The sequence below is a fragment of the Sminthopsis crassicaudata genome, chromosome 6 (genome assembly GCF_048593235.1).
Source record: "Sminthopsis crassicaudata isolate SCR6 chromosome 6, ASM4859323v1, whole genome shotgun sequence".
Lineage (NCBI taxonomy): Eukaryota > Metazoa > Chordata > Mammalia > Dasyuromorphia > Dasyuridae > Sminthopsis > Sminthopsis crassicaudata.
Window position 1 is genome coordinate 30,685,182 of NC_133622.1, and position 25,900 is coordinate 30,711,081.

Sequence of the window (25,900 nt, forward strand, 5' to 3'; positions counted from 1 at the left end):
GAGGAGTAAGGGTAGAAAGGAAGGATGCAAAAGAGAGTAGACTTCGCTCTGTACACTGTATTTAAAATGGGAATAATAAGGACCTCAGTGATTAGAGTAATTCTCCCATTATTTCTTAATACTTCATTGCTCCTGGTTGTTGAGAACATTGTAACTGGGGTAGGACCTGGTTACCCTTTGTACTGTTTTGGATCGGGAACCAATTGCTATGGGGAGGAGGTACAAACATAGTGTCAGGAACGAACGTAAAGCTTAGAACAAGTTGAAACCAGTGATGATGGCAGACAACAAAAAGGTCTTTAAAAAATTTTTTTGGCTTGATATAAAGAGATATTTTCAAACAGCTGCCCATAAGTCCTTTGTACTACGTGGGAATTGTTGTATCTGTATAGGTAAGTGGAGAGGCTGGGTGGTCTTGTCAGGGATGATACAAAGAAATTCATATTCAGGTATGAGTTGGTCAAGATGGCCTCTGAGGTCACTTCTTTTTTTTTTTTTTTAAAATTTTTTTCTTTTTTTTTTTAATTATAGCTTTTTATTTACAAGATATCTGCATAGGCAATTTTTCAGCATTGACAATTGCAAAATCTTTTGTTCCAACTTTTCCCCTTCTAACTCAACTCTAAATCTCTATGGTACCAGTCTGTGCTTCTTCCTGACTACTTTTAATATTACAATTATCCCTTTTCCCTCAAGACTTTTCCCATCACTGTTTCAACATATTGTGGGTTGGTATAAGAAATTAAATGGGAAGTTTTTCAGAAGCAGATTCAGGGAATAGATCAGAAGATAGAAAGATGCCCGATGTAGATTCTAACACATCTGTATAAAGTTGATCCGTAAATTAAATTTGGCTTCTTTACCTACCCTATTAATGAAATTAGTTATGGGAGCTTTCTGAGAAATCTTTGCAGATAAAAAAGGGAACATTTAAATTATTTTTATTTTTAAAGCTTTTTATTTCAAAACATTTGCACACATAATTTTTCAATATTGACCCTTGCATAGCCCTGCGTTTCAGATTTTCCCCTCCTTCTCTTCACCCCCTCCTCTAAATGGCAAGCAATCCAATATATGTTATACATGTTAAAATATACGTTAAATCCATTATGTGCAAATATATACAATTCTCGCTGCACAAGAAAAATCAGATCAAGAAGGAAAGAAAATGAGTAAGAAAACTAAAGGCAAGTCAACAACAGAAAGAGTGAAAATGCTGTGTTGTGATCCACACTCAGTTCCTACTCTGGGTGTAGATGGCTCCCTTCATCACAAGATCATTGGAAATGGCCTCAGTCATCTCATTGTTGGAAAGAGTCATGAGGAACACTTTTAAATTATAATAATAATAATAATAATAGCTAGCATTTATAAAGTTTACAAAATTCTTTACAAATATCTCATTTAATCCTCATTATAACCATGGGAAGCAGATGTCCTTATTATTCCCATTTTACATATGAAAATGCTAAGGGAGACAGAGCTTAGTGACCTGCCCAGGGTTACACAGCTAGTATCTGAGGCTGAATTTGAATTCAGGTTTTTCCAATTCCAAATTCAACACTCTATCTCCTGTTTTACCAAACCTGCCTGTTTTCCCAAGAACAAAAGTTTCCCACCAAAGAAGAATAAGACATGGATGAAGAGGCACCTATGTATTGTCCCAGACATGGAAATGGCAAAAACACGTGCAGTTTTTGAACAAGAACCTTAGGGTCTTTGACTCAAGCCATAATCTTGATAAATACAATAGAGGTTTTTATATCCCTCAGTCCCTCAATGACTCCAGAAAGGACTAGTATAAGCCAAGTTTCTGGAGAATCTTCAATCAATAACATACAGTGTTCTCCAGATAAACACTGTCATCAACTTCTGATCAATAGCCATTCATTTGTAAAAATCATTCCAGACATTAAATGGTTCCAGGACCAAGATTTGAAAGGTTGAGAGATAATATCCCAAAGTTCAAAAGGGAGACTATCAATTGCCCTCACTTTTAACTAATAAAATTTTTTATTGTATTAGTTTTCAGCATAACCAATAAAAAGCAAATTATCCTCATGGCCAAGTGACTTTATATTCAAGGCAAACAAGAGCTATGTATATTTATTTTGTTTCTGTATTTTGGAGAGAAGTTTATAAATGAAGGTTAAAATCTACTTCCTTTTAAAAGTTTGGGAGATTTGAATTTATAGCAAAAAAATTCCAAAGAGTAAGAAAAGGGCAAGATTTAAGATCTAAAGAAATCAGTTTGACTTTTTCATGAGATCATATTCTAAAAATCTATATATAAAAAGGTGAGAAGGAGGGTCATATAACCAGGCATGAATACAAAAACCAGGAAGAATGATGTCAGGAAAGCTAAGATTCAGAATGCAATGAGTCTTGTGAAAAAAATCCTGGTGGAAAGTTTAGGACAATAAAAAGGATTAAAAAAAAAAAAAAGTGGTTTGAAGCAAGAAAACTTATAAGGAAGTAGCTTAGGGAAGATGTTGACTGGTGAGTGAAGTATAATAAGATGAGAGTGTAATGTCCACAGATGAGACAAGGTAGAATCATTCAGCTCTTTCTCTGAAATCATTGATCATAGAATTTATAGTTGAAGGGGCTTTAAAATCATCTGGTCGATGTTTCAATGAGAAAGAGTGTAACATACAACATGAAGTGGGAACTCTAGCCCAAGACAGGTGCTAATAGGGAGCTCCTGGCTATTTTACATAAGTTCAGATTCCCCAAATCAGACATATTCTATGCCCAAGTGCCAAGGGAAATTGCAAGGAATCTCACAGTGTCGGGAACTGTTAAGAAATCATAAATATGAGAGAAACACCAGAAGATAAGAGAGAAAAGCAAATGAATGCTGGCCCAGTTTTCACTGAATTCTGAAATCCACAAACTACTCAGCTCGATATCAATCCCTGACAAAATTCCATTTGCGAAGAAACTCAGAACTAAATTCATTTGCTTTTTGATGACAGAATTATTAGGTTAGTAGACCAGGAGACTGCAGTTGAAGTCATATGTGTTGATCACAGCAAAAGTCTATTCTCATTTTTTTCATAATATTATGGACAAAATAATCAATTGTGGGCTGGATGAAGATAATAAGAACAAGAATTATAATGAATGCCATTTGTCTGGTGCTTTAAACGCTCCAAAGCATTCTCCCCTAACAGTCCCCTGTAAATTAAGCAATGAAAACATTATCCCCTTTTTAGAGGTCAGGAAGCTGAGGGACAGTGATAATGCTGTTAGGTTACCAGGTTCAGCTTGCAATCCAAAGGGTGTTGATTAGTGTATCTTTATCAATATGGAGGGAGGCTCCTAGTGCAGTAGTGCTCAATTTGGGCTTAAAATGCTTTATTGCATTTTAATTTATTTTGTTAAATATTTCCCATTTTAACCTGGCTCAGAGTATATTTGGGAGTCTTGTGGGAAGAAATGGAATACTGAAGTCCATAACACTATACATTGCAAATAATTCATTCATGACCTTATTGCAGGGCTTCCCAACATTATTTTTCTGTTATAGGTCCCTTTGGAAGCCTGGAACCCTTTATGGATTCCTTTTCAAATAACATTTTTTTCCCCCCTGAGGTAATTGGGGTTAAGTGACTTGCCCAAGGTCACACAGTTAGGAAGTGTTAAGTGTCTGAGGTCAGTTTTGAACTCAGGTCCTGCTGACTTCAGGGCTGATGCTAGAATAACAGTTTTAAATGCACAAAATAAGGCATTTAGAATTACACAATTCTAACCACAGTTATCAAAAAAGTTTAAGAAAGAAAAGGCGAGTTCACAGACCCTAGATTAAGAAATATTCTAGAGGACGGGAAGAAATGTCAGAAGTCCTCCTTGGATACTTTGAGGAAGGGTAAGGTAATTCATGAATTATTTAATAGATCCTGATTCTAGGGCCTAAAACCAGGCAGAGACAGCACACTTACCAGAAAGGTTATAGTACAGGTGTCCCCCTGGCTACCTTCCCAGTGTGTCAGCACATCAGGGGAAGAAACCAAGAAGAAACACTCCAAGTGTTTATACTAACACAGCCCTATTTTCCATTACCACCAGACTCTTACCTGGGCCTGCCTCATTGTAAGTTTTTGCAGGGAAATACCTTCAAACACCAGTTTTTGGTGACCCAGCTGATTGACCAGCTAAAGTAACCCCTTCTTTACTTCCTTAAGTGCCCCAGCTGAAATAGACTCAGCATTTTCATCAGTTCCTTAGAATAAAACCCAAAAGATGAGCTTTTCACATTTACGGATGACACAGGGTTAGAAGAACTCATTACAATGATGGATGACAGAAACAAGATTCAAAATGACCTCAATAGACTGGAATGCTGGATTGAAACCAGAATGATTAAAGTTAACAGAGGGAAATTTTTAAGTCCTACACATGGATTAAAAAAAAAAAAAAACTACCCTAGTCCAGGTTGAAAAATACCTTGTTTGAGAGAAGAAGATCAAAGTTAGGTATCACATGGATAAGATCAGAAGGAAAGCAAAATATCGGGGAAACAATTTTATAGACAGTTTCTCAAATAAAGGTCTCATAAAAAACTTAATCAAATCTACATAAATATGAGTCATTCCCCAAATGATAAATCATCAAAAGATTTTGAACGGGCAGTTTTCCAAAGAGGAAATCAAAATAATTTATAGATATGTGAAATACCTTATTTGGAAGTAGTCAATATGAAAAATGTTTAAGGATTTTGGTTAGCAATGAAATCAACATGGTCCAATAGTCCGTCAGTTTTTGAAAAAAGGTCCTCTACATTTCAGCTTCTTTTTATGTCCGAACCATAGGAAGCAGTCGGGATTCCACAGAAATCTCCGCTGATCAGATCAGACCTGGACCATTGTTGGCTTTACTTCTGAGATCACATTTTGAAAGAGATGCTGCTGTAAACTGAGGAGGACCATCGACGAAGAGACTTGGAAAACATGTCATTTGAAGAAGAATTGTTTAAAGTACTATGAGTATTTTAAACATACACACACACACAAAACCAGGAGCAAAAATTGAAGTTGTAGCGCAGCACATTCAGTTCTCTATTGGCTCAAATAAACTGTTAATCCCATGGAAAACGAGCCAATTAGAATACTTTCCTCTTCTCTCCCATCTTTGTCTGCCCCTGTTCTCCCCACCCATTTTTCTTCCTTTTCCCGGTTCCTTTTTCTCTTCTTCCTCCCCATACCAGAGGGGTAGGTTTGCTTAGGGAGGCACTGAGTTGAACTGTATGTAGAAGCTAGACTGAACTTGTCCAGTCTGGAGAGCCTGAGCTAGAGGAGGTTAGAGCAGGAAGTCTTCCAAACAGACCTGGATACCTCAACCAAAGCATGGGAAACCTTAACTCTGTTTATATGCCAAAGGTAAAGCATGGTGATGAGATTCAATGACAGAGGAACTTCTCCCAGGGCCGTGGGCAAACCTGCAACCTGGGTAATGTTTATCTCTGGCATCCTTCCATCTCCCTTTCTGGATCCTTGGCTTCCAGACCTCCGTGCCTTCATGCTGTCAAGAGGGGCGTCTGATCCTATCCCGTTCCTTGACCCAAATCAACCCTCCAATCCACCAGTTCTTCCCAGCCTACTTGACCAGCTGTCTTCCCCATCTCCTTAGCAACCAACCGCTACCAACTCTGCCCCTGTGGCCCTTTCATTTCAGTTTATTTCTACTCTCAGAGTGCCTGAAGATGCCAGCCTGACCACATGTCCCCTTGCAAGTGTTGTCAGAAGGGGTTAGCAGCAAGAAGCAGGACCTGAACCCCAGGGGTGCAGCAGGACCAAGACCCTAAGGGTATAGCAGGATGGGAACCCCAGGGGTGCAGCAGGATGAGGACCCTAGGGGTGCAGCAGAACCAGAACAGCAGTGGTGCAGCAGGACTGGACTCTAGGGATATAGCAGGACTGGAACCCCAGATGTGCAGCAGGATGAGGACCCTAGGGGTATAGCAGGACTAGAATTTCAGGTGTGCAGCAGGACCAGGACCCCAGGGATGTAGCAGGACCTGAACCTCAGGGGTGCAGAAGTAAGATTAAATTTCCCTATGTTCTCATGTTGCCAGGGGTATAATTAGCCAGCACACTCAAAAGAAGGAGGCTCAGGGTGCTGCGGCTGATTTTTCTAGCCTGGCCCCAGAACTGCCACGATGTGGCATCCCAGTGAGCAATAGCAAGAATAGTGGAAGAGCCTTCCAGTGCCATTAGCCTGTGTGGTCACTGCTGTCAGGAATTTCTCTGGTGCTTTTTCATCTGTGTCCATCTGTGTTCTTGTCGTTGTTGTTGAGTAGTTTTCCCCATTTGGGGTTTTCTTGACAGAGATCCTGAAATGGTTTGCTATTTCCTTCTTCAACTCATTTTACAGATGAAGAAACTGAGGCAAGCAGGCTTAAGTGATCAAGGATCACTTAGCCAGAAAGTATCTGAAGCTGGATTTTGAATTTGAAGCCAGTGCCCTATCCACTGTACCACCTAATAATCAATAATCAAACACAGTTATCCAGACCTTAGAGATCTTTAGAGAACTGTTCTTCAAAGTAGACACTTCAGGAGATCAGGACACAATTATTTCAGCTCTGCTGCCAGAATTCAAAATATTTTAATAACTCTCCTTTTTGGAAGTGTCTTTACAGCCAACTTATGAATTATACATCATAAAAATGAAAAACTCCCCGGGTCAAGATATTTTCCTGGACAAAATGAGGAAGGTTAGAGCTCCCTGAGGGGTTTGCTTTTTGGGGGTGCCTGATGTGATTCAGGAAGTTACACAGTTTTAGTCACCAGCATTTGTCATCGTGGTAGAAACTATTTCATTGTGGCGTGTGAACCCTTGTTTGTTTTTTCATCTGCTGTACCTATTTAAGACTTAACTATTGTCTTTTTTTGGAGGCAATTGCCCACAGCTAGGAAGTGTCTGAGTCTGAATTTGAATTCAGATCCTCCTGACTCCAGAATCAGAGCTGTATCCACTGCAGTGCCGCCCGGCTGCCCCCTATTCTTAATCTCTCACCAAGTCCGCTCTTCCTTTAATTCAAGTGTAATGTACTCCTTGATGCTGTTCTGGAACTCTCCATAGGGAAAAGATCTCTCCTGAAATTCCTGTATTTCTTCTTTGTACTCATCACCCTTTTCTTTGATACATATGCTCCTCTGTTTGGTTGTAAAGGCTTGGAGAACAGATATTATATGTCTTTTCTATGACTTTATATCTTCAGCATAATGGCTTGCACAGAATAGGAACTAACTAAATAAATGTCTATTGACTATGTGTAGGTTTTGTTTATAATCTATTATTATTATTAATTTTATTTTTTAGGTGATATATTTACATTCATTTTTTTTAGATATCTCTGTATAAGTCATGTTGGGAGAGAAAAATCAGAACAAAAGGGGAAAGCCATGAGAAAGGAATAAGAAAAAAAGGTGAAAATAGTTTGCTTCAGCTAATTGTGGAAATATGTATAGAAGAATTGCATATGTTTCACATATATTGGATTACTTACTGTATAGAGAAGAGGGAGAAAAAATTTGGAACATAAGGTTTTGCAAGGGTGAATGTTGAAAACTATCTTTGCATGTGTTTTGAAAACAAAAAGCTATTATTAAAAATGTTTTTAAAAAGTAATGTGATTATTGAATAACTTGCCATCTAGGGGAGGGAGTGGGGGAAGAGGGAAAGAGGAGGAAAATTGGAACACAAGATTTTATTTTATTTTATTTTTAAAATGTTATTTATTTATAATTTTTTGACAATATATATGCAGGAGTAATTTTTTTTTTTTATAACATTATCCCTTGTATTCATTTTTCCAAATTATCCCCTCCCTCCCTCTACTCCCTCCCCTTGATGACAGGCAATGGAACACAAGATTTTGTGAAGGTTAATGTTGAAAAATTATCCATGCATATGTTTTGAAAATTAAAAAAAAAAAAAGACTTTAATTAAAAGGAATATGATTTTGGCAACCATATGGAGGATGAATTGGAAGTGAAGAGGTAATAAAAATCTGGATCAGGGTGATGGTATGTCAGTGAAAAAGGGGGACAGACACCAGAAATGCTGCGGAAGTAGAACTGGGAGACTTGGCGACTGGAAATGTAATAGCAAGGGAAGGGGGAGAACTGAGTATTCACTAAGTAGATTGGTTTAGCTGTGTCACTGATAGTAGGGATTGTTTTGGTCTTTATTATTTTTTTTTATTCTTATTTATACTTCAATGCCTGAGACAAAGTAATCTATTATAGTGTCCTCTTAATTGGGCTTGCTATGAATCCCTTCACTCGTCAATTCATCTTCCATACAGTGGCCAAAATCATGTTCTTAAAGCATGTTACTGATTGTCACTCAAAAAATTTTTTTCTTTTCTTTTTATTAATTCCTTTTTGCTTTTAGTATAAAATACAAACATCTTCACTTGGTGTGTAAACAGTTTGCTTCCAGCCTGTGTAATAGAAAACTAGATAGACAGGCAGTCATTCAGATAGTTGGAATTCAATAAATTGGAATTTAATGGATGGCATTTCCATCCAAAGTTTATAGGAATTGCTGAGAAGAGCTGAGCCTATCACAGTTGATCATCACAATTTTGCTATTGCTTGTTCCTACTAATCTGTTTTCTTCTGAAATTGGAATATTATTAAGGTACAAGTTTGACTATGTCTATTCTGAAAGCTGGCTTTAGTTACCCATAATTTTTGTGCCTAATACTTGTTGAATTGACATACTAGAAGTTCTGGTCCCATAGAAGCCTAGATCAAATAATTGGTGTTCTTAAAGACTCTACGAAAATCAAGAGTCTCAATGGAGATTCTTTGTTCAAACACCTCTATCTTGGATAATTTTACTCAAAGCCTGGATGATTTCTATCTTTTTCTAAAATTGTGGAAGCTTTTTTAAGTGTAATGGGGGTGGGGGTAGAACTTGTTTTATCTGTTGTTCCCAGGTTCTAAATATTCTCTCTGGTTTTATTGTCTTTGTTTCCCTGGAAATTCTTTACTTCCTCTTATATCTAACAAATTATGTAGACTTATAAGCAGCAAAACCCAAGAAAATTTGCTAAAAAAAATTGGCAAGCATATCAATACACCAGTAGGAAGAAGAGGATGAGAAGGAGGAAGAGGAGAAGAGCAGAAATCTAAAATATTTTCAAATTGAAGCTAAAAGAGCAAGTCAAGCAAAAGTCTATCAGTTCCACGTGACCATTGATTTTAGGTAAATTCTTCATACTCTAGTTCAAACTTACTGACCTGTTGCCTAGCCTCCTTATCTCTGTCCCCTAAATAGAGTTGAAGCTAAGGGCATGGTCACCATGATCTAATGAAATAGTCTGAAAGAAAAAGTCCATGTGCATGTACAATCAGACCACAACTACCTGCATTTTTCAGTTTCAGTCACGTCCCACCAAAGTAGAGGGAAAATGTAATTTTAGTTCATTTTATATCCAAATTAATGCGGTTTTTTGTCTCACATCTTTTTCATTCCGAATTTTATAAAAATTCTATTTCCAAAATAGAACAGAAAAAGAGAATTACTATGAAAATGTGAATCTCTGTTATGTTCAATTTGCTTTTTAAATTACAGTACTCAAAACTCCAATACTGAGGAGCACTTACCTCTGGAGGTGGAAGATATTTTCTTCCACCTCAGGTGACAAGGGGAGTCCAAGCAGGGCTAACCCCCCACCTAAAAGAACATCAGGGAGACAAAGCTCCAATTCAGGAACTAAGGTTGGAGAGTTAAATAAAAGAAAGAAAAGCCCAAATAATATAAATAATTATTCAAAGACAGTTCTGCATCAACAGTTCTTAGAAGAGACTTAATGGAATAAAATTATTTTCTGTAATGGCTACATTGCAGAATGAATGAACCAAGAGATATAAGGAAGAAAGAAAATCTCTGGAGGATAGAATTGGAAAGAGAATAAACAATTTAGAAAGGAAAGTGGTAAACCTTTCCTCAAGTAACATAATCCCTAAAAATTAAGATAAACTGAAAAGAAATCAATAATTTCATGAGACAACAAAAACAATTAGAACAAAATCAAAAGATTGGAAAAATAGTTGGAAAGTATTTTAACTAACATCAAAGACAACTGACCTGAAAAAACATTAAAAAGATATAATTTAACAATCCCTGACAGTCATGATTTTAAAAAAAAAAATCATAAATGAAAACTGACCAAATCTATTAGAAGAAAAGGGCAAAATTAAGCAAAAAGAATCTATTAATCACTTTTTGAAAGGTTCAGTAATAGGAAAAGGCTTGGAAATGCCACAGTCCAAATACAGAGCACCTATGTCAAACAAAATATATATTACAAATATCCACAAAGAAGCACTTCAAATGCCAAGGAATCACAGTCCAGATCAAACAGGACCTTCTACTATAAATAAGAGGCTTGACTACAATAATCCAAAAGGCAAAAAAAAAAAAAAAAAATATATTGGTTTAGAATTTAGGAAAACTTATTTTGAAAATCTAAGGATTATCCTGTGGGGGATGAAGTGGCAGGGCAGGAATTGATCTTTAATGGAAAAGAGGACTTTAAATTGTTTCTGATGAAAAGAACAAAAGTGAGTAGCACAAACAAGAGAGTCCAGAGAAATCTAGAAAGGTCATTTATTTGAACAAACGAAAGGATCTGTATGAAGATACAATGCTAATATTTTAGGAGGAGAGAAAAAGAAAGGTATGTCCTCCAAATTTTATAATCTTCAAAAGGTATAGAAGAATTAAATAACAAAAAACCCAGATATTCCAAAAAGGAAATTGGTTCTGTTTTAAAGGTTTTAAGAAGGGAAGAATACGCAGGGTAAAAGGAGAAATACAATATAAAGGAGGAAGACAGAAGCAAAACTTTCTATTTCTAATATAGAGGTGCATCAGAATAAATATGTACAAATATGGAAGAAAGAGTTGGGGAAATGGGCAACAGATGAACTTCATGCTTATCTGAACCAGACAAAGTGGGGCTGAACACACACAAATACATAATTTGGTGTAGAAATGTATCAAACTCAATAGGGAAATAAAAAGGAACAAGGGTAAGGATTAAAATGTATAATAATACTAAGAGCAAATAGCCATGAGGAAAACAAACTTCCTGATTTTAAAGGGGAGATTAAAAAGAATATAAATAAAGTCTAAGGGAGACTATTCATTAGATAATGGTTAAACAGAGTAAGCAAAGTAGAATGGTATGTGAATGCAAGGGAATGTTATTATCTCATTAGAAATGATCAAAGCAAAGACAATACTTCAGAGAATAATTCAGAGAATTGGTATATAGTAACTGATGTATTTATATAAATATTATATATATATTAATATATATAATTGATATATAGTAAATTAAATAGAGCCATCCAGGTGGGACAATGGATAGAGTGCTGGGTGAGGAAGACTAATTTTCCTGAATTTAAATCTGGTTTCAGACACTTGTTAGCTGTGTGACCTTGGCAAATCACTTAATCCTGCTTGCCTTAGTTTCCCCATCTATAAAATGAGTTGGAGAAAGAAAAGGCAAAACACTCCAGTAACTGTCAAGAAAACCCCAAATGGGGTCACAAAGGGTTAGACTGAATTGAAAATGATTATTCTGAAAGACAATAATTTATATAAATATAGCAATATTGTAAAGGAAAACAACTTTTCATTTGACAAAACACAATATTTATTTCTAATAAAAACACTAGAAAACATGAGAATAAATGGAGTTTTCCTTAATATAATAATTAGCATTTGTCTAAACCCATCAGCAAGCTTATATGTAATGGGGATAAGTTGAAAGCATTCCCAATAAGATTAGGGTGAAACTCAGACGTTCATTATCACCACTATTAATCAATGCTGTACTAAAAATGCTAACTTAAGCAAAAAGAGAAGAAAAAGAAATTGAAGGAATTAGGCTATAAGAAAACAAAACTATCACTCCTTGCAGATGATATGATGGTATATTTAGAGAATCAATTAAAAAAACTATTAATAACTTTAGCAAAGTTGTAGGAATTAAAATAAATCCACATAAATCATTGGCATTTCTATATGTTACCCACATAGTTCTATATGTTGGAAACTGAGTGGATGCCCATCAGTTGAAGAAAGGCTGAACAAGTTATGGCAACAAATGTTGAGAAGAAATTCAACAGTGAGATGATTCAGGCCAGTTCCAATGATCTTGTGATGAAGAGAGACATCTGCACCTAGAGAAAGAACTGTGGGAACTAAGGATGGACCACAACATACCATTTTTCTCTTTTTGTTGTTGTTGTTTGCTTACATTTTGTTTTCTTTCTCAGTTTTTTTTTTCTTTTTTGGTCTGATTTTTCTTGTGCATATATGATATATGATATATGTGATAAAAATAAAAGAAAAATTTATATGTATATATATGTACACATATATATAATATAAAATTTTCTTTTATTTTCATTATATATTTATATGCATTTGTAATAAAGCAAAAACAAATTTTTCCATATGCAAAGAACAGAAAAAAGAAGATTGAATAATATATCCCAAATCTCTATTCCAACAGCCTTTTAAAAGCATATGCTAAATTTAACACAATATTTACAACATTGCTTGCTGTGTTCCCTCAGGAAATCTAAGAATTTGGTCACAAATTCCTTCCTCCTCCACAAATCTGAGAGGTAAACTATCGTATATTTTTCAAATTTGATTATAATGTCATTCTTTATGCCTAAATCATGAACCCATTTCGACCTTATCTTGGTATAAGGTTAGGTATGAGTCAATGCCTATTTTTTCTGACATACTAGTTTCCAATTTTCCCAGCAGTTTTTGTCACATAGTGAATACTTATCCCAGAAACTGGGGTTTGGAGGTTTGTCAAACATTAGATTGCTATAGTTATTGACTATTTTGTCCTGTGAACCTAACCTATTCCACTGATCAACTAGTCTATTTCTTAGCCAATACCAAATGGTTTTGATGACCACTTTTTATAATGTAGTTTAAATCTAGTACAGCTAGGCCATCTTCATTTGCTTTTTGAAATTCTTGACCTTTTATTCTTCCAAATGAATTTTGTTGTTATTTTTTCTAGGTCAGTAAAATAATTTCTTGGAAGTTTGATAGGTATAGCACTAAATAAATAGATTAGTTTAGGGAGTATTATTATCTTTATCATATTTGTTCGACCTATCCAAGAGCACTTGATATTTTTCCAGTTGTTTAGATCTGACTTTATTTGTGTGGAAAGTTTTTTGTAGTTTTATGCATGTGTTTTGAAAATAAAATGATTTATATTAAAAAAAAATACACAAAAGTGAACAGAAGGAGATTCTTAGACTTCCTGAGGGAACACAGACAAGCAATGTTGTAAATATTGTGTTAAATTTAGCATATGTTTTTAAAAGGCTTTTTGAATAGAGATCTGAGGTATATTATTCAAACCTCTTTTTCTGTTCTTTGCATTTGGAAAAATTTATTTTTGCTTTATAACAAATGCATATAAATGTATAATAAAAATAATCCCCCCATATACATTAAAACAAGTTTTTAACTTTTGGGTTTTTTTGGAAGAGTTTTGAGTTTCACATCCTCTGCCTTTCACCCTTCTTTCCTTCCCACCCCCACCTGCCATGGTAAGCAATCAGATATAGATTGTACATATATAATTGTATAAAACATTTCCATATTAGTCATTTTGTACAAAAATACTCTAATAAAAAAAAAAAGAATGAGAGAGAGAAAGTGAAAAATAGCATGCTTCCATCAGTATTCAAACAGTATCAGTTTTTTCTCTGGAGGAAGATAATATATTTCATCATTAGTTCCTTGGAATTGTCACTTGACAAAGTGAAAGAAATATTTCCAGTAAGAAGGAGTTGAGAGTTAATCCTTTGCCACATGTTTTTGGTCCATGTTTCTCATTACCTTTTCACTTTAAATTCGTATCTAATCTTTTTTTTTTTTTTTTTTTTTTTTAAATTAAAGCTTTTTATTTACAAAACATGTGCATGGGTAATTTAACCTTCTTTATAGATTCTCTGTGTGTTGGTGGGAGAGGGTGTCCTAGATTTAGTTTGGTAGGGGAGGAGAATATTTTTATAACTATTGTTCTTGCTGAACTTTCTTAGCAAATTCCTTTTCGAAAAGCAACTCGACTCAATTGACTGAGTCCTTATTAATGGAAAGAATATGCTGGTAAATGCTCAGGATCAATAGTACTAGAAATTCAGGTTCTTAGGGTCACCCCTAGTTCTTGGGAAGAGTAAATAGTCAATCTGCCTTCTGTGAATCTCAAACTACAAGTGTGGGTGCAAGTTGGAGTGACTCAGGGATTGCCCATATACACATAAGTACCTAAATCATGAGGTTTTTTGAACTAGTCACCATTAAGAATGATGTCAGATTTAAATGGAAAGAGACCACTAAACCATACATGAGGATCCCCGCCCCTGAATATTGACTTAGAAAAATCACATATTAACATTATCTATGGTCTATCATGTTTTTATTTAATTATTTTAAATATTTTCCAGTTGTTCTTTTATCTTATTCCTGCCCCAACAATATCACCAGCCATTTTTGACACCTCTGATCTGCCTCTTTTTTTGTGTGTGTTAAACATGGTAAAAATATATGTTAAATATAATATGTACAAAAATATTTTTATAATTATCTTGCTGCACAAGAAAAATAAAATCAAATTAAAAAATGAGAAAGAAAACAAAATGTAAGCAAATAACAAAAAGAGTGAAAATGCTCTGTCATGATCCACACTCAGTTTCCACAGTCCTCTCTCTGGGTGCAGATGGCTCTCTCCATCACAAGATCATTACAACAGACCTCAATCATCCTCTGTTGAGAAGAGCCATGTCCATCAGAATTGATCGTCGTATATTCTTGTTGCTGCAGTGTACAATGATCTCCTGGTCCTGCTCATTTCACTCAGCATCAGTTCCTGTAAGTCTCTCCAGGACTTTCTGAAATAATCCTGCTGTCATTTCTTACAGAGCAATAATATTCCATAACATTCTTATACCATAATTTGCCCAACCATTCTCCAATTGATGGACATCCATTCATCTTCCAGTTTCTAGCCACTACAAAAAGAGCTGCCACAAACACTTTTGCATACATGGGTCCCTTTTCCTCCTTTAAGATCTTTTTGGGATATAATCCCAGTTGAAACACTGCTGGAACAAATGGTATATAGCTTTATAACCCTTTCAGCATAGATCCAAATTGCTCTCCAGAATAGTTGGATTCTTTCACAACTCCACCAACAATGTATCAGTTTCCCAGTTTTCCCACATCCTCTCCAACATTCATCATTATCTTTTCCTGTCATCTTAGCCAATCTGAGAGGTGTCTAGTGGTATTTTTTGCATTTCTCTTGATCTGCTTCTTTTTAAAGAGAGAAAATGAAATATTGCTGACAACTGCTGAATTGAATTTTGAATAATTTCTTTCTCTTCCTTTTCTTGTTCCTCCTATTTATAGAAATTCTTTAAGTTTTTCATAGAACAATGCAGAAGAATCTTTCTTGATAGAGATAATGGAAAAGTATATTCCTATTGTTACCATAATGATATTCCAATTCTTTCCAAGTATGAAAGCATGAGAGCTTTAATAAAAGGAGTTTCTCCATTAGTTTGATGAACTTAGTTCCCTTGATGAACTTGCAGGGTGTGTGTGTGTGTATGTGTGTATGTGTGTGTATATGAACCTTTAAGGTCATCTGATGAGCCTCACTGAATGAGGAATGTGAGTACGCCCATTTGGCAGTTTGTTTGAAGAACAGAGGATGACTCTTGATTTTGTTCCATGGAACTGGGATGTCCCAAGATGATTAGCTAGGATGCTGGGAAGATGGACTCTTTTTTGTTTTGTTTTTTCAACTTTGAAACTCATTTTAATGTAGACTATTACTTTAAATATTTACACTTGCAACTTGCATTTACTGTGTTTTTATTTTTTATTATTTTAAAATTTCTTTTAAAGCTTTTTATTTACAAAACATTTTAATAGATAATTTTTCAACAATGACCCTTGCAAAGCCTTCTATTCCAAGTTATCCCCTCCTTCCCTCCACACCCTCCCCTAGTTGACAGGTAATCCAATACATATTAAACATATTAAAATATATGTCAAATCCAATATATGTATGCATATTTATACAATTATCTTGCTGCACAAGAAAAATTGGATCATGAAGGAAAAAAATTGAGAAAGAAAACAAAATGCAAGCAAACAACAAAAGCATGAAATGTTTTGTTGTGGTCCACACTCAATTCCCATAGGCCTCTTTCCGGGTGAGATGGCTCTCTTCATCACTGAACAATTTGAATTGGTTTGAATCACCTCATTGTTGAAAAGAGACAGTTCATCAGATTGATTGTCAGATAGTCTTGTTGGATGGACTCTTCCACTTCATTGGTCTATTACGGTGAGATAGCAGATCTTTTTGGTCTTCTCTCTTTTTTAGATTTCCAGTGTTGGGAGACAGACTCCTATTCTCCTTCAAAAAAATCATCATCCTGAGGGCCATGGAAATTACATATGGTTGCCAATACAGTCAAGAACTATGGACCTGATGGACTTTCACAGTGCAAGAGGTAGATGGAAACCACTGAGTTGATAGAGTTTGGAGTTCAAATACATGGCAGAAAAAGAATGAACTTGTTCATATGGCCTAACAGATGACTTCATGAATTTTGCTCCTTGACTCTAAATTTCTTATGTAGAATTGGGGAAATTTTGATTTTTCTAATAATCATAAGCCCCAAATCCAACCATGTAGTAAAGAAAAGGAGAGAAAACATAGTTTATAGAAAATGTAGGAAAAATGTAAATTGAATAGTTTTACTGCTCTCTGTAGTATCTTCAGCAGCAACAATAAAAACTTCTCAAAATGCCTGTTACAAAGTAGTACAACTGTGTCCCCTTTTTTATATATAAATGATTTAGTAGTGCCGATCTCCTATCATACTAGAATACATTTCCCTTTCTGTTCATTTAGAGAATATAGAATAGGAATGGTTCCATCCATCTATCCATTGGAACCATTCCTATTCTATATTCTTTAAATGAACAGAAAGGGAAATGTATTCTAGTATGATAGGAAATTAGAAATCATTTGAACCATTCCTATTCTGTTCCCATAGTTTTTCTAATGTGGACTTTTAAATTCTACTTTTTGGTAATCAGGGAGGATTTTTCTGAGCAAATTTATTTCTTTGTTGGGGCAGGGAGGAAGGAAACGTCTTTAGTTTGTAATAGAAAATGCTTCAGAAGGCAGTCATCCCTCTTTGCCCATGACATTTACAGTTGTATGGCTCACCCTCTGGCACAGCTTTGTGGGTGAAGACATTAGCCAAGAGGGTTCCTGAGAATTTGTAAGAGTTGACTTCTGTGTTCCCTAATTTCGAAGCTGCACTTATCTCTTGATTAGTCTGTTTTACTTGATTTTTTTTCTAACAAAGAGCAAACTTGTAGAGGCATTTCCTAACTGAACTCATATTTCAACTTGCTCTGGGTGCCCTGAACTCTGCCACATACAGGTGTGTGCAAGTCGATTTATGCTCAGATTTCAACATTCCACTTCTTGCTAATTATCAGCACTGGAGTCTGAATTTGCTCCCTCCCCCAGTCCACACACACACACCTGACTCATTTGATCCTTATAAACCTCTGAAAAGGCAATACTTTTCTTTTCTATAGTTGGTTATTGGGTTACATCAGACTTGCAGAGAGCTGCAAATAAGCAGAGAGTAATAGGCAAATAAATTAGCAAATGAATGAACGAATGATATGTTTTATCAACCTAAAAAACTCCATCAGCCCATCTCAGAAAAGATAGGTTGTGCATCTGATCCTGTACAAAACATATGTATTATTAAAGTAGCAATTAAGGAAGCCATGTTTCCAAATTTAATTTCCCTATAAACTGATTTCTTTTGTCAGGCTTTAATTTCTTCACTTGCTAATTTTCATGGTCAGATTACACAACAGTGATAATGATGATAGCGAGTATGTTGTACAAATGTAATGAAAGCTGAGTCTTCTAGGTAGAAGGCGAAGGGGGAGGAGAAAGGGGAAGAATAAGAGAACACTCAGACCCTTTTATCAAACCATTTCCAAGACATTTCTTCATGAATCATCAAAGATTAAAAAAATAGGAGATCTGAAAGCTTGGGAAACTCCATTGGTTTTTAGTCATAGGTCTAATTCTCTCTTTTTGCAAGATTCCACTGGTTGTGTTTCAACATTTTTTCCAATTTATTTTTAGTGAGCAAGGAGGGTTGAACAGCAGCAAGCCTTAATTACAGAAGAAAATTAGACCTTTTAAAAATGGTTTTCTGTTAAGGACAGTTGTGAATGGCTTGTTTTATTCTGTAAGCCGATCTGGAATGTACTTAATAAAATTCTTTTACTCACTGAAAACTGCTGACTAAAGCAAAGTGGCTGATTTAATAATGTGGGTTACTGCTCCAGTCCTGTTGTGTTAATCACAGATGTGATTGTTGTGCCCCCAAACTGGGATGGACAAAGAAAAGCAAGAGTAATGAAAAATGGTTCTTAAATATCTAGGTAGATATTCCCAAAAGATATAAACATTTAAAGTGTTCAGGGTCATAATATTAGAGATTTAATCCTGGGCATGCACAATACATTTCATTAGGATTTACTCCATGGGCCAGGTAGTCTAATTAGTTAACTAATTAAATTTGAGACTAACATTTATTACTCAATTTAAAAATGCACTTTATTTGCTAAACAAAAGATACAAAACAAAAGTGATAAATTAAATTTTAAAGAAATTAGTGGCCAAATTTTATTTTAAGATATAAATTTAAGGGAAAAGCCAAGGTGGGGGAGAAAAGGCCATGACTTGCCTGAGCCTTCCTGAATTCCCTCCAAATAAAAATAATGCCTCAAATGGAATCTTAGAGCAGCAGAACCCACAAAAAAATTGGGGAGAAACAATTTTCCAGTTTAGGACAATGTAGGAGATTAGCAGGAAACATCTGGTTCAGCAGGGTTGCAGATGAACCTAGAACCCAGTGCAGACTATGCTGGAGTGCTGGCCACAGGTCCTGAAGACAATTGTGGCGCAGCAGCTTCAGGAACTCTCAACCCATAATTAGCAAAGTCACAATTAGTGACAACTTGGCAGAAGAAATTTATAGAGGACCTTTATTGGACTGGCTGCAGGACTCTATCATGTTAGTCATATGTATTTCCAGGTCACAATTCTATAACTAAAAGTATACTAGCTCACCACTGTTTATGGCCACAGGGATGCAGGATCCCTACTTGCAGTTCCAGGGCAAAGACAAGGGCTTTTAGTTGCTTACAGACCATACCCAGGATAAGAAAATAGTAATCAAATCTCTCATTAGATCATCTTGGAAGAACAGAAAACTATAGACTATTCCAGATCTGGCTCTGAAAACAGCAGCAAGAGATCAATGATGGACAGAAACAACTATACCCAGAGAAGGAACACTGGGAATTGAATGTAAATTGTTAGCACTACTGTCTATCTACCCAGGTTACTTATACCTTCGGAAGCTAATAATTAAGTGCAACAAGAAAATGGTATTTACACACATATATTGTATCTAGGTTATACTGTAACACATGTAAAATGTATGGGATTGCCTGTCATCTAGGAGAGGGAGTAGAGGGAGGGAGGGGAAAATTTGGAAAAATGAATACAAGGGATAATGTTATAAAAAATTACTCATGCATATATAGTCAAAAATTTATAATTATAAAATTAATTAAAAAAAAAAAGTAAAAAGAAAAGAAAAGAAAAGAAAATAGCAGCAAGAAAAGCCTAAAGCTTGGGAGAGTGTCCCTCCCCCTTCACTAGTTACAGGTCAAGAAATAGATTGAAATATGAGCAAACAGCAAAAGAAGAACCTGATTATAGAAAGTTACTATGGAACAGGAAGAGCAAGATACAAGTTCAGAAGAAAATGAAGTCAGAATGGCTACATGCAAAGTTTCAAAGGAAAATGTAAATTGGTCCCAGGTCCAAAAAGAATTCCTAAAAGAACTCAAAAGGAGTTTTAAAAGTCAAATGAGAAAGGTGGAGGAAAAATTGGAGGGGAAATCCGAATGATACAAGAAAATTATAAAAGGAAGTCAACAGTTTAACAAAGAAGACACAAGAAATACTGAGGAAAACAGTTTAAAAATAGAGTTAGTCAAATGGTAAAAGAGATACAAAAATTAATTGAAGAAAAAAAACTCCTTAAAAAGTAAACTTGGACAAATGGAAAAGGAGGTAAAAAAGCTCACTTAAGAAAAGAATTCATTAAAAATTAGAATTGGGCAAGGGGAACCTAATGAATCCAAGAGACAGCAAGAAACAATAAAACAAATTCAAATGAATAAAAAAAAAGAAGAAAAATTTAAATATTTCATTGGAGAAATAATTGATTTGGAAAATAGGTTGAGGAGAGATAATGGAAAAAATTATTGGACTCTGAAAGCCATCAACAAAGAAAAATCTGAGACATCAAATTTCAAGAAATTATTCATATATATAATTATATATACATATTTTATGTATTATTAGATATATTATGTATATTTACATATCATTATATATATATATAATTTCTTGATAAGATATGCTTGATAAGCAGGCCTGGTTTAATATGAAGAAAACCATTAACATAATTGGCCATATCCATAACAAAAACAAAAAATATTATGATTGTCTCAAAGATGCAGAAAAAGCTTTTGAAAAAATACAGTATGCATTCTTATTAAAAAAAAAAAACAACACTAGAAAACATAGAAATAAATGGAGCTTTCCTTAAAATAATAAGTATCTATCTGAAACTAAGAACAAGCATTATCTGTAACAGGAATTAATTAGAAGCCTTTCCTATACAATCAGGGGTGAATCAAGGATGTCCATTATCACTACATTATTCAATATTGTGTTAGAATGCTAACAGCAATCAGAAAAAAAAAAAGCTGACATACTATCTGAACCATATCTATATTGATATTTATTGATGTGATTGAAATGGAAAGCTATAAAGAAGTTGCAGGTAAATGGAAAGAAGCCTCACAGACTCTTTGGAGAAACATATAAAGGAACGATGTTGATTTTATTGTGGGTTCAAAGACAAAATAATCCTACATAGAAGTCTTCATTCTCTCATGTTGTAATACATGTAATAAACATTATACAGAATTCCAAATCTGGAGTGAGGAAGAATCCTCCTTCTATGTTCAAATCTGGCTTCAGACACTGACAAGCTTTGTGACCCTGGACAGCTCATTTCACCCTGTTTGCCTCAGTTTCCTCATTTATAAAATGAGCTGGAGAAGAAAATGGCAGATCACTCCAATGTCTTTGTCAAGAAAATCCCAAATGGGGCCACTCCAGAAGACAACTCATCGGTCAACATCTCACCATTGCAATTGAATTGCCAGTATCTGTTAATGAGAACAAAGAAGTGGGACTCTAGCTTTGGGGTTGAAGGGCTTGAATTCAAATCCCACCTCTAAAGCCACCATAGTAACCATGAAGAAGTCATTTGAATTCCTAAGACTTCAGCTTCCTCTTCTGTGAAATAGAGCAGCTAGACTTCTGAGGGCATCTCCTGCACTAAATCAATGGTTCCAAAAAACTTTGGAAACATTAGAATTTGCCTGGGGACACCTGACAAATTCTGTATGCTTATGGGCTTAAGCCAGTTTTAAGTTTTCTTCTACAAAACTGGAATTCTTTTTGGTGAGAAAATTTCTTTTTCTCAGAGAGTTGCAAATGCCCAGTTAACAACCAATTCTGAAGTGCTTACTATGCTCTAGGCACTCTTCTGAACCCCAAGAATACATAAAAAAGGCAAAAAATACTATGTCATAGGCTTGTGTGTTGTTGGGATTGGATATATATGTTGAACAAATATTGACAAATTTGAGCTTTTTCCTTACACAACAAAGATCAATGTGTGCACAAATGTTTTCTGAGAGAATAAATAAGCCATCTGGAACATAGACTACTAACTTTCCAGAGCAATGGTCAGAGGAAGTATAATAAAAATTACTAAAGGGTTGGCTTGAGATCCTAAGCTAGCAAGAAGAGTGATTAATACTAATATCTCACATTTGTTTAATGCTTTAGAATTTTCAAAGTCCTTTCATATTTATTATTTTACTCTCTTTTCATATAGATCTGTGAAGAAGCTTTGTTGTTCAGTCATGTCCTACTCTTAGTAATCCCATTTGGAGTTTGGGGGTTTTTTTGGGCAAAGATAATAGAGTGGTTTGCCATTTCCTTCTCCTAATCATTTAACAGATGAGGAAACTGAGGCAACTGGATGAGGTAACTTGCTCAGGGTCATATAACTAGTAAGTGTCTGAGATTAGATTTGACTCAGGTCAAAGGCTAGTGCTCTTTCTACTATGGCATCTAGATGCCAAAAAAGAAGTCCAAATAAGTTATTATTTATTAAACTTATTTTATAAAAGAGAAAGCCAAGGATCAGAATCAGAATAGACCACTAGTGTTCTTTAGTCCAACTAGTGCCTGAAACATAAATCCCTCTATAACATTGCTTGAATGATCCAATGCTTGAAGACTTCTGGAGGTTGGGGAATTCTCTCAAGGCAAGCCATTGCCATTTTAGATACCTGTAATAGTTAAGAAAAATTTCCTCAAATCATCACAACTCCCACTTCCTGGCAACTTTTCCCCACTTTCCCTAGTATTGCCTTCTGGTTCCAACATTCTTTTTCTTGTCAGTTGCCAGCACTGTATTCCAACTTTTCTTTTTTTCTTTCTTTTTTTTAATTAAAGCATTTTAATTTTCAAAAATTATGCATGGATAATTTTTCATCATTAACCCTTGCAAAATCTAGTGTTCCAATTTTTCCCCTCCTTGTCCCATTCCCTCTCCTAGATAGCAAGTAATCCAATACATGTTAAAGATAGTAAAAATATGTTAAATCCAATACATGCATACATATTTATACAATTATCTTGCTGCACAAGAAAAATCAAATCAAAAAGGAAAAAAATGAGAAAAAAAAATAAAATACAAGTAAGCCATAACAAAAAGAGTGAGAATACTGTGTTGTGGTCCATACTCAGTTCCCACAGTCCTCTCTTTGGGTGTAGATGCTCTCTTCATCACTGTATTCCAATTTTTCAAATGAAGACTAAGGGTTCTTCTATGTAAGAGCCCTTCCAATACTCAAAGACTTGTCCTCTGCAGTCAAAACATCACCAGTGTCTTAATTTATTTTCCTAAATTATAGTCCCTCATGATCTTATTTTCCTTATTCTGAAGTTCATCTTGTCAATGTCTTTCCTAAAATCCAACAAACCTGCTGAGTCATATCTCCCTTAGCCTATCTATATCTATGTACTTAAATTTTGAGCTCAAATATAGGGCTTTAGATTTATCCCTATTAAATTTAATCCCACTAGATCCAGCCCAGTGTTCTCTTTCATTGAGTTATTTTTGTAGCCAGATTCTGCCATACAAGGTGTTTGTTATTCCTCTCAGTTTTTGCGTAATCTAAAAATCTGATATACAAGACATCTGGGGTTTTATCTAAATCACTGATAAAAATGCTGAACAGAATAGGAGCAAGGTTGGAACCTTTGTGGTACACCACTGGAAACACCCACTCAGATTGACATAATCTTTATGATGGTCATTCTACTGGTTCTGAAATTTTACCTAACTATACAATTATTCAGGCCATGACTTCATCCTGTCCACAAGAATATTATAAATTTATTGAATTCCACATAAACATGTCCATGACTTTCCCCTGACCTATTAGTTTAATTTGTCAAGGGTCCATTTTGTATTATTGATTTAAATAAATATATTAAAAGTACAATTTTATATATTTAGCTATTTTTAAAATTCTATGTATTTTATTTATTTAAAACCATTATTCCATGAAAGGTTTCATAGACTTCACTTGACTGGAAGAGTGATCCATCATACACTGCACGCATGCACACACACACACACACACACACACACACACACACACACTTCAGAACCTTTGTTCAGAGTGATTAGACATTGATGGCCTGATGCTGAATATTAGTGATTGTCACTTCTATTTCCAGTGCTCACAAAATATCCCTTTAATCATTTTAAAAGGTTGCCAACAATGGAAGTCAAATTTACCAGGCTATATAGCATGAAGAATTAGTCTAACTTTTCTTTGAAAATTAGAACAATCCTAGAGCACCTTTCCTATTTATATGATTTTTAAGATATGACTGACAAGTGGTTAATCATGTCGCTGAGTTCTTTTGGTGCTCTGGGCTATAATTAATCTGGTTCTCATTATTTTGAACTCTTATAGCACTGTGCTAGTCTTTTTCTTTTAAACTAATCTTGGTTATCTGCTTTTGCTTCTATCTTCTACAAATGTTCCTTTCAAATATGACATGGTAAATGCTGTGAAATTATAAGGAAACAGCAATTTATTTCTCAGATAAAAAGTGAAAAGAAAATCTCTTTTGCTCCTTTGCAGAGATCACACCCATAGCTGAGTGTGAAGAATTTCATATAAAACCTTTTTTTTTTTTTTTTTTTTTTTTTTTCCTGAGGCATTTGGGATTAAGTGATTTGCACAGGGTCTTAGGAAGTGTTAAGTGTCTGAGATCAAATTTGAACTCCAGTCCTCCTGACTTCAGAGCTGGTGCTCTATCCCCACTGTGCCACCTAATTTCCCATAAAGTCTATTTTTTTTTTAATATAGTGATAAGTTTGCTGAATTTTTTTCTTTTCTTTTTAAAAAAATAGTTTGTTATAAGGGATGGGTCTCTGGGAGGAGAGAGGGGGGAAGAGAGAGAGAGAGAGAGAGAGAGAGAGAGAGAGAGAGAGAGAGAGAGAGAGAGAGAGAGAGAGAAAGAATAGAGATAAGAGAGAGAAAAGAGAGAGAAAAGAGAGAGAAAAGAGGAGAGAGAAGAGAAGAGAGAGAAAGAGAGAGGGGAAGAGAGAGAGGGGGAGAGAGAGAGGGGGAGAGAGAGAGAGAGAGAGAGAGAGAGAGAGAGAGAGAGAGAGAGAGAGAGAGAGAGAGAGAGAGAGAGAGAGATCCAGGAGGAAATCCTAGCTTTTTTTGTAAAAACAAAAGATATCCACAAAAATCTATTCTAAAAATTAAAAAAAATAAAAAATCTTAGTTGGTAAATAAAATTCCTGCCCAGCCCTATCAGTTCCCTTAACTATCTCTCACCTCCACTTTTCCCCTGTCCCATTGGAACTATTTGTGTTGTCAGAATTGTCTTTGAAGAGCTTCTCATCCTTTTGGACTTCCCCTGTGGCATCCCAGACCATGGAGTGCTTCTCTGAACTCTTTGAAATCTGCTTTCCCCAAATCTAAGGTAAGCACATTCTGTGTTTGGGATTATTTTCTTAATCTCTCAGCAGCTCTAAAGTGAAAGTTCCACTTCTGAAATGGAAGTCATTTCTGGAGACTTAAGTTCTTTCTTGCTGGTGACCTGCTTAAGTTCACAGAGCAAGTTAGAGACAGTGGCGAGATTAGAATATTCTGCCTTCTCCTACACACACACACACACACACACACACACACACACACACACACACACACGTCCCATGAGACAGCTCAATCGTCCTTAGCAAATCTGTCAATTGTCATTGAGTGGGTGAGAAGTATAACCACGGGGAGGATATTGGACCCACTGTTCTTCACCACCCTCACCACCCTAAGGACAGAACAAAAGGAACAGCTGAAATTCTAGTAAGAATGAGATATGAGAACTTTGGGAGCCAAGGTAATCCTGAGTGTATGAAGAAAGTGTTTTCAAATAGTCTTTCTATTGCCCCATCCACCTCCCTCCCAACATGGCTTCTCTGATCATCAACATTCCCAACATTAAATCAGAGTTCAAGCT

At 35.3% G+C, this 25,900-nt stretch overlaps 1 long non-coding RNA gene across 4 annotated transcripts in view; it reads left to right on the plus strand.

Annotated features, from left to right (window-relative positions):
* The window catches only part of LOC141546112 (uncharacterized), a 118,674-nt gene that overhangs the window by 44,847 nt on the left and 47,927 nt on the right, over positions 1-25,900 (plus strand). The window contains exons 3-7 of one of the 4 annotated variants that reach the window (XR_012483240.1): positions 4,815-6,040; positions 6,105-7,433; positions 9,036-9,222; positions 16,469-16,598; positions 25,265-25,369. This is a non-coding gene — a long non-coding RNA (uncharacterized LOC141546112). The remainder of the gene's footprint in view (positions 1-4,814; positions 6,041-6,104; positions 7,434-9,035; positions 9,223-16,468; positions 16,599-25,264; positions 25,370-25,900) is intronic. The other 3 variants (XR_012483239.1, XR_012483242.1, XR_012483241.1) reach the window with 3 other exon arrangements.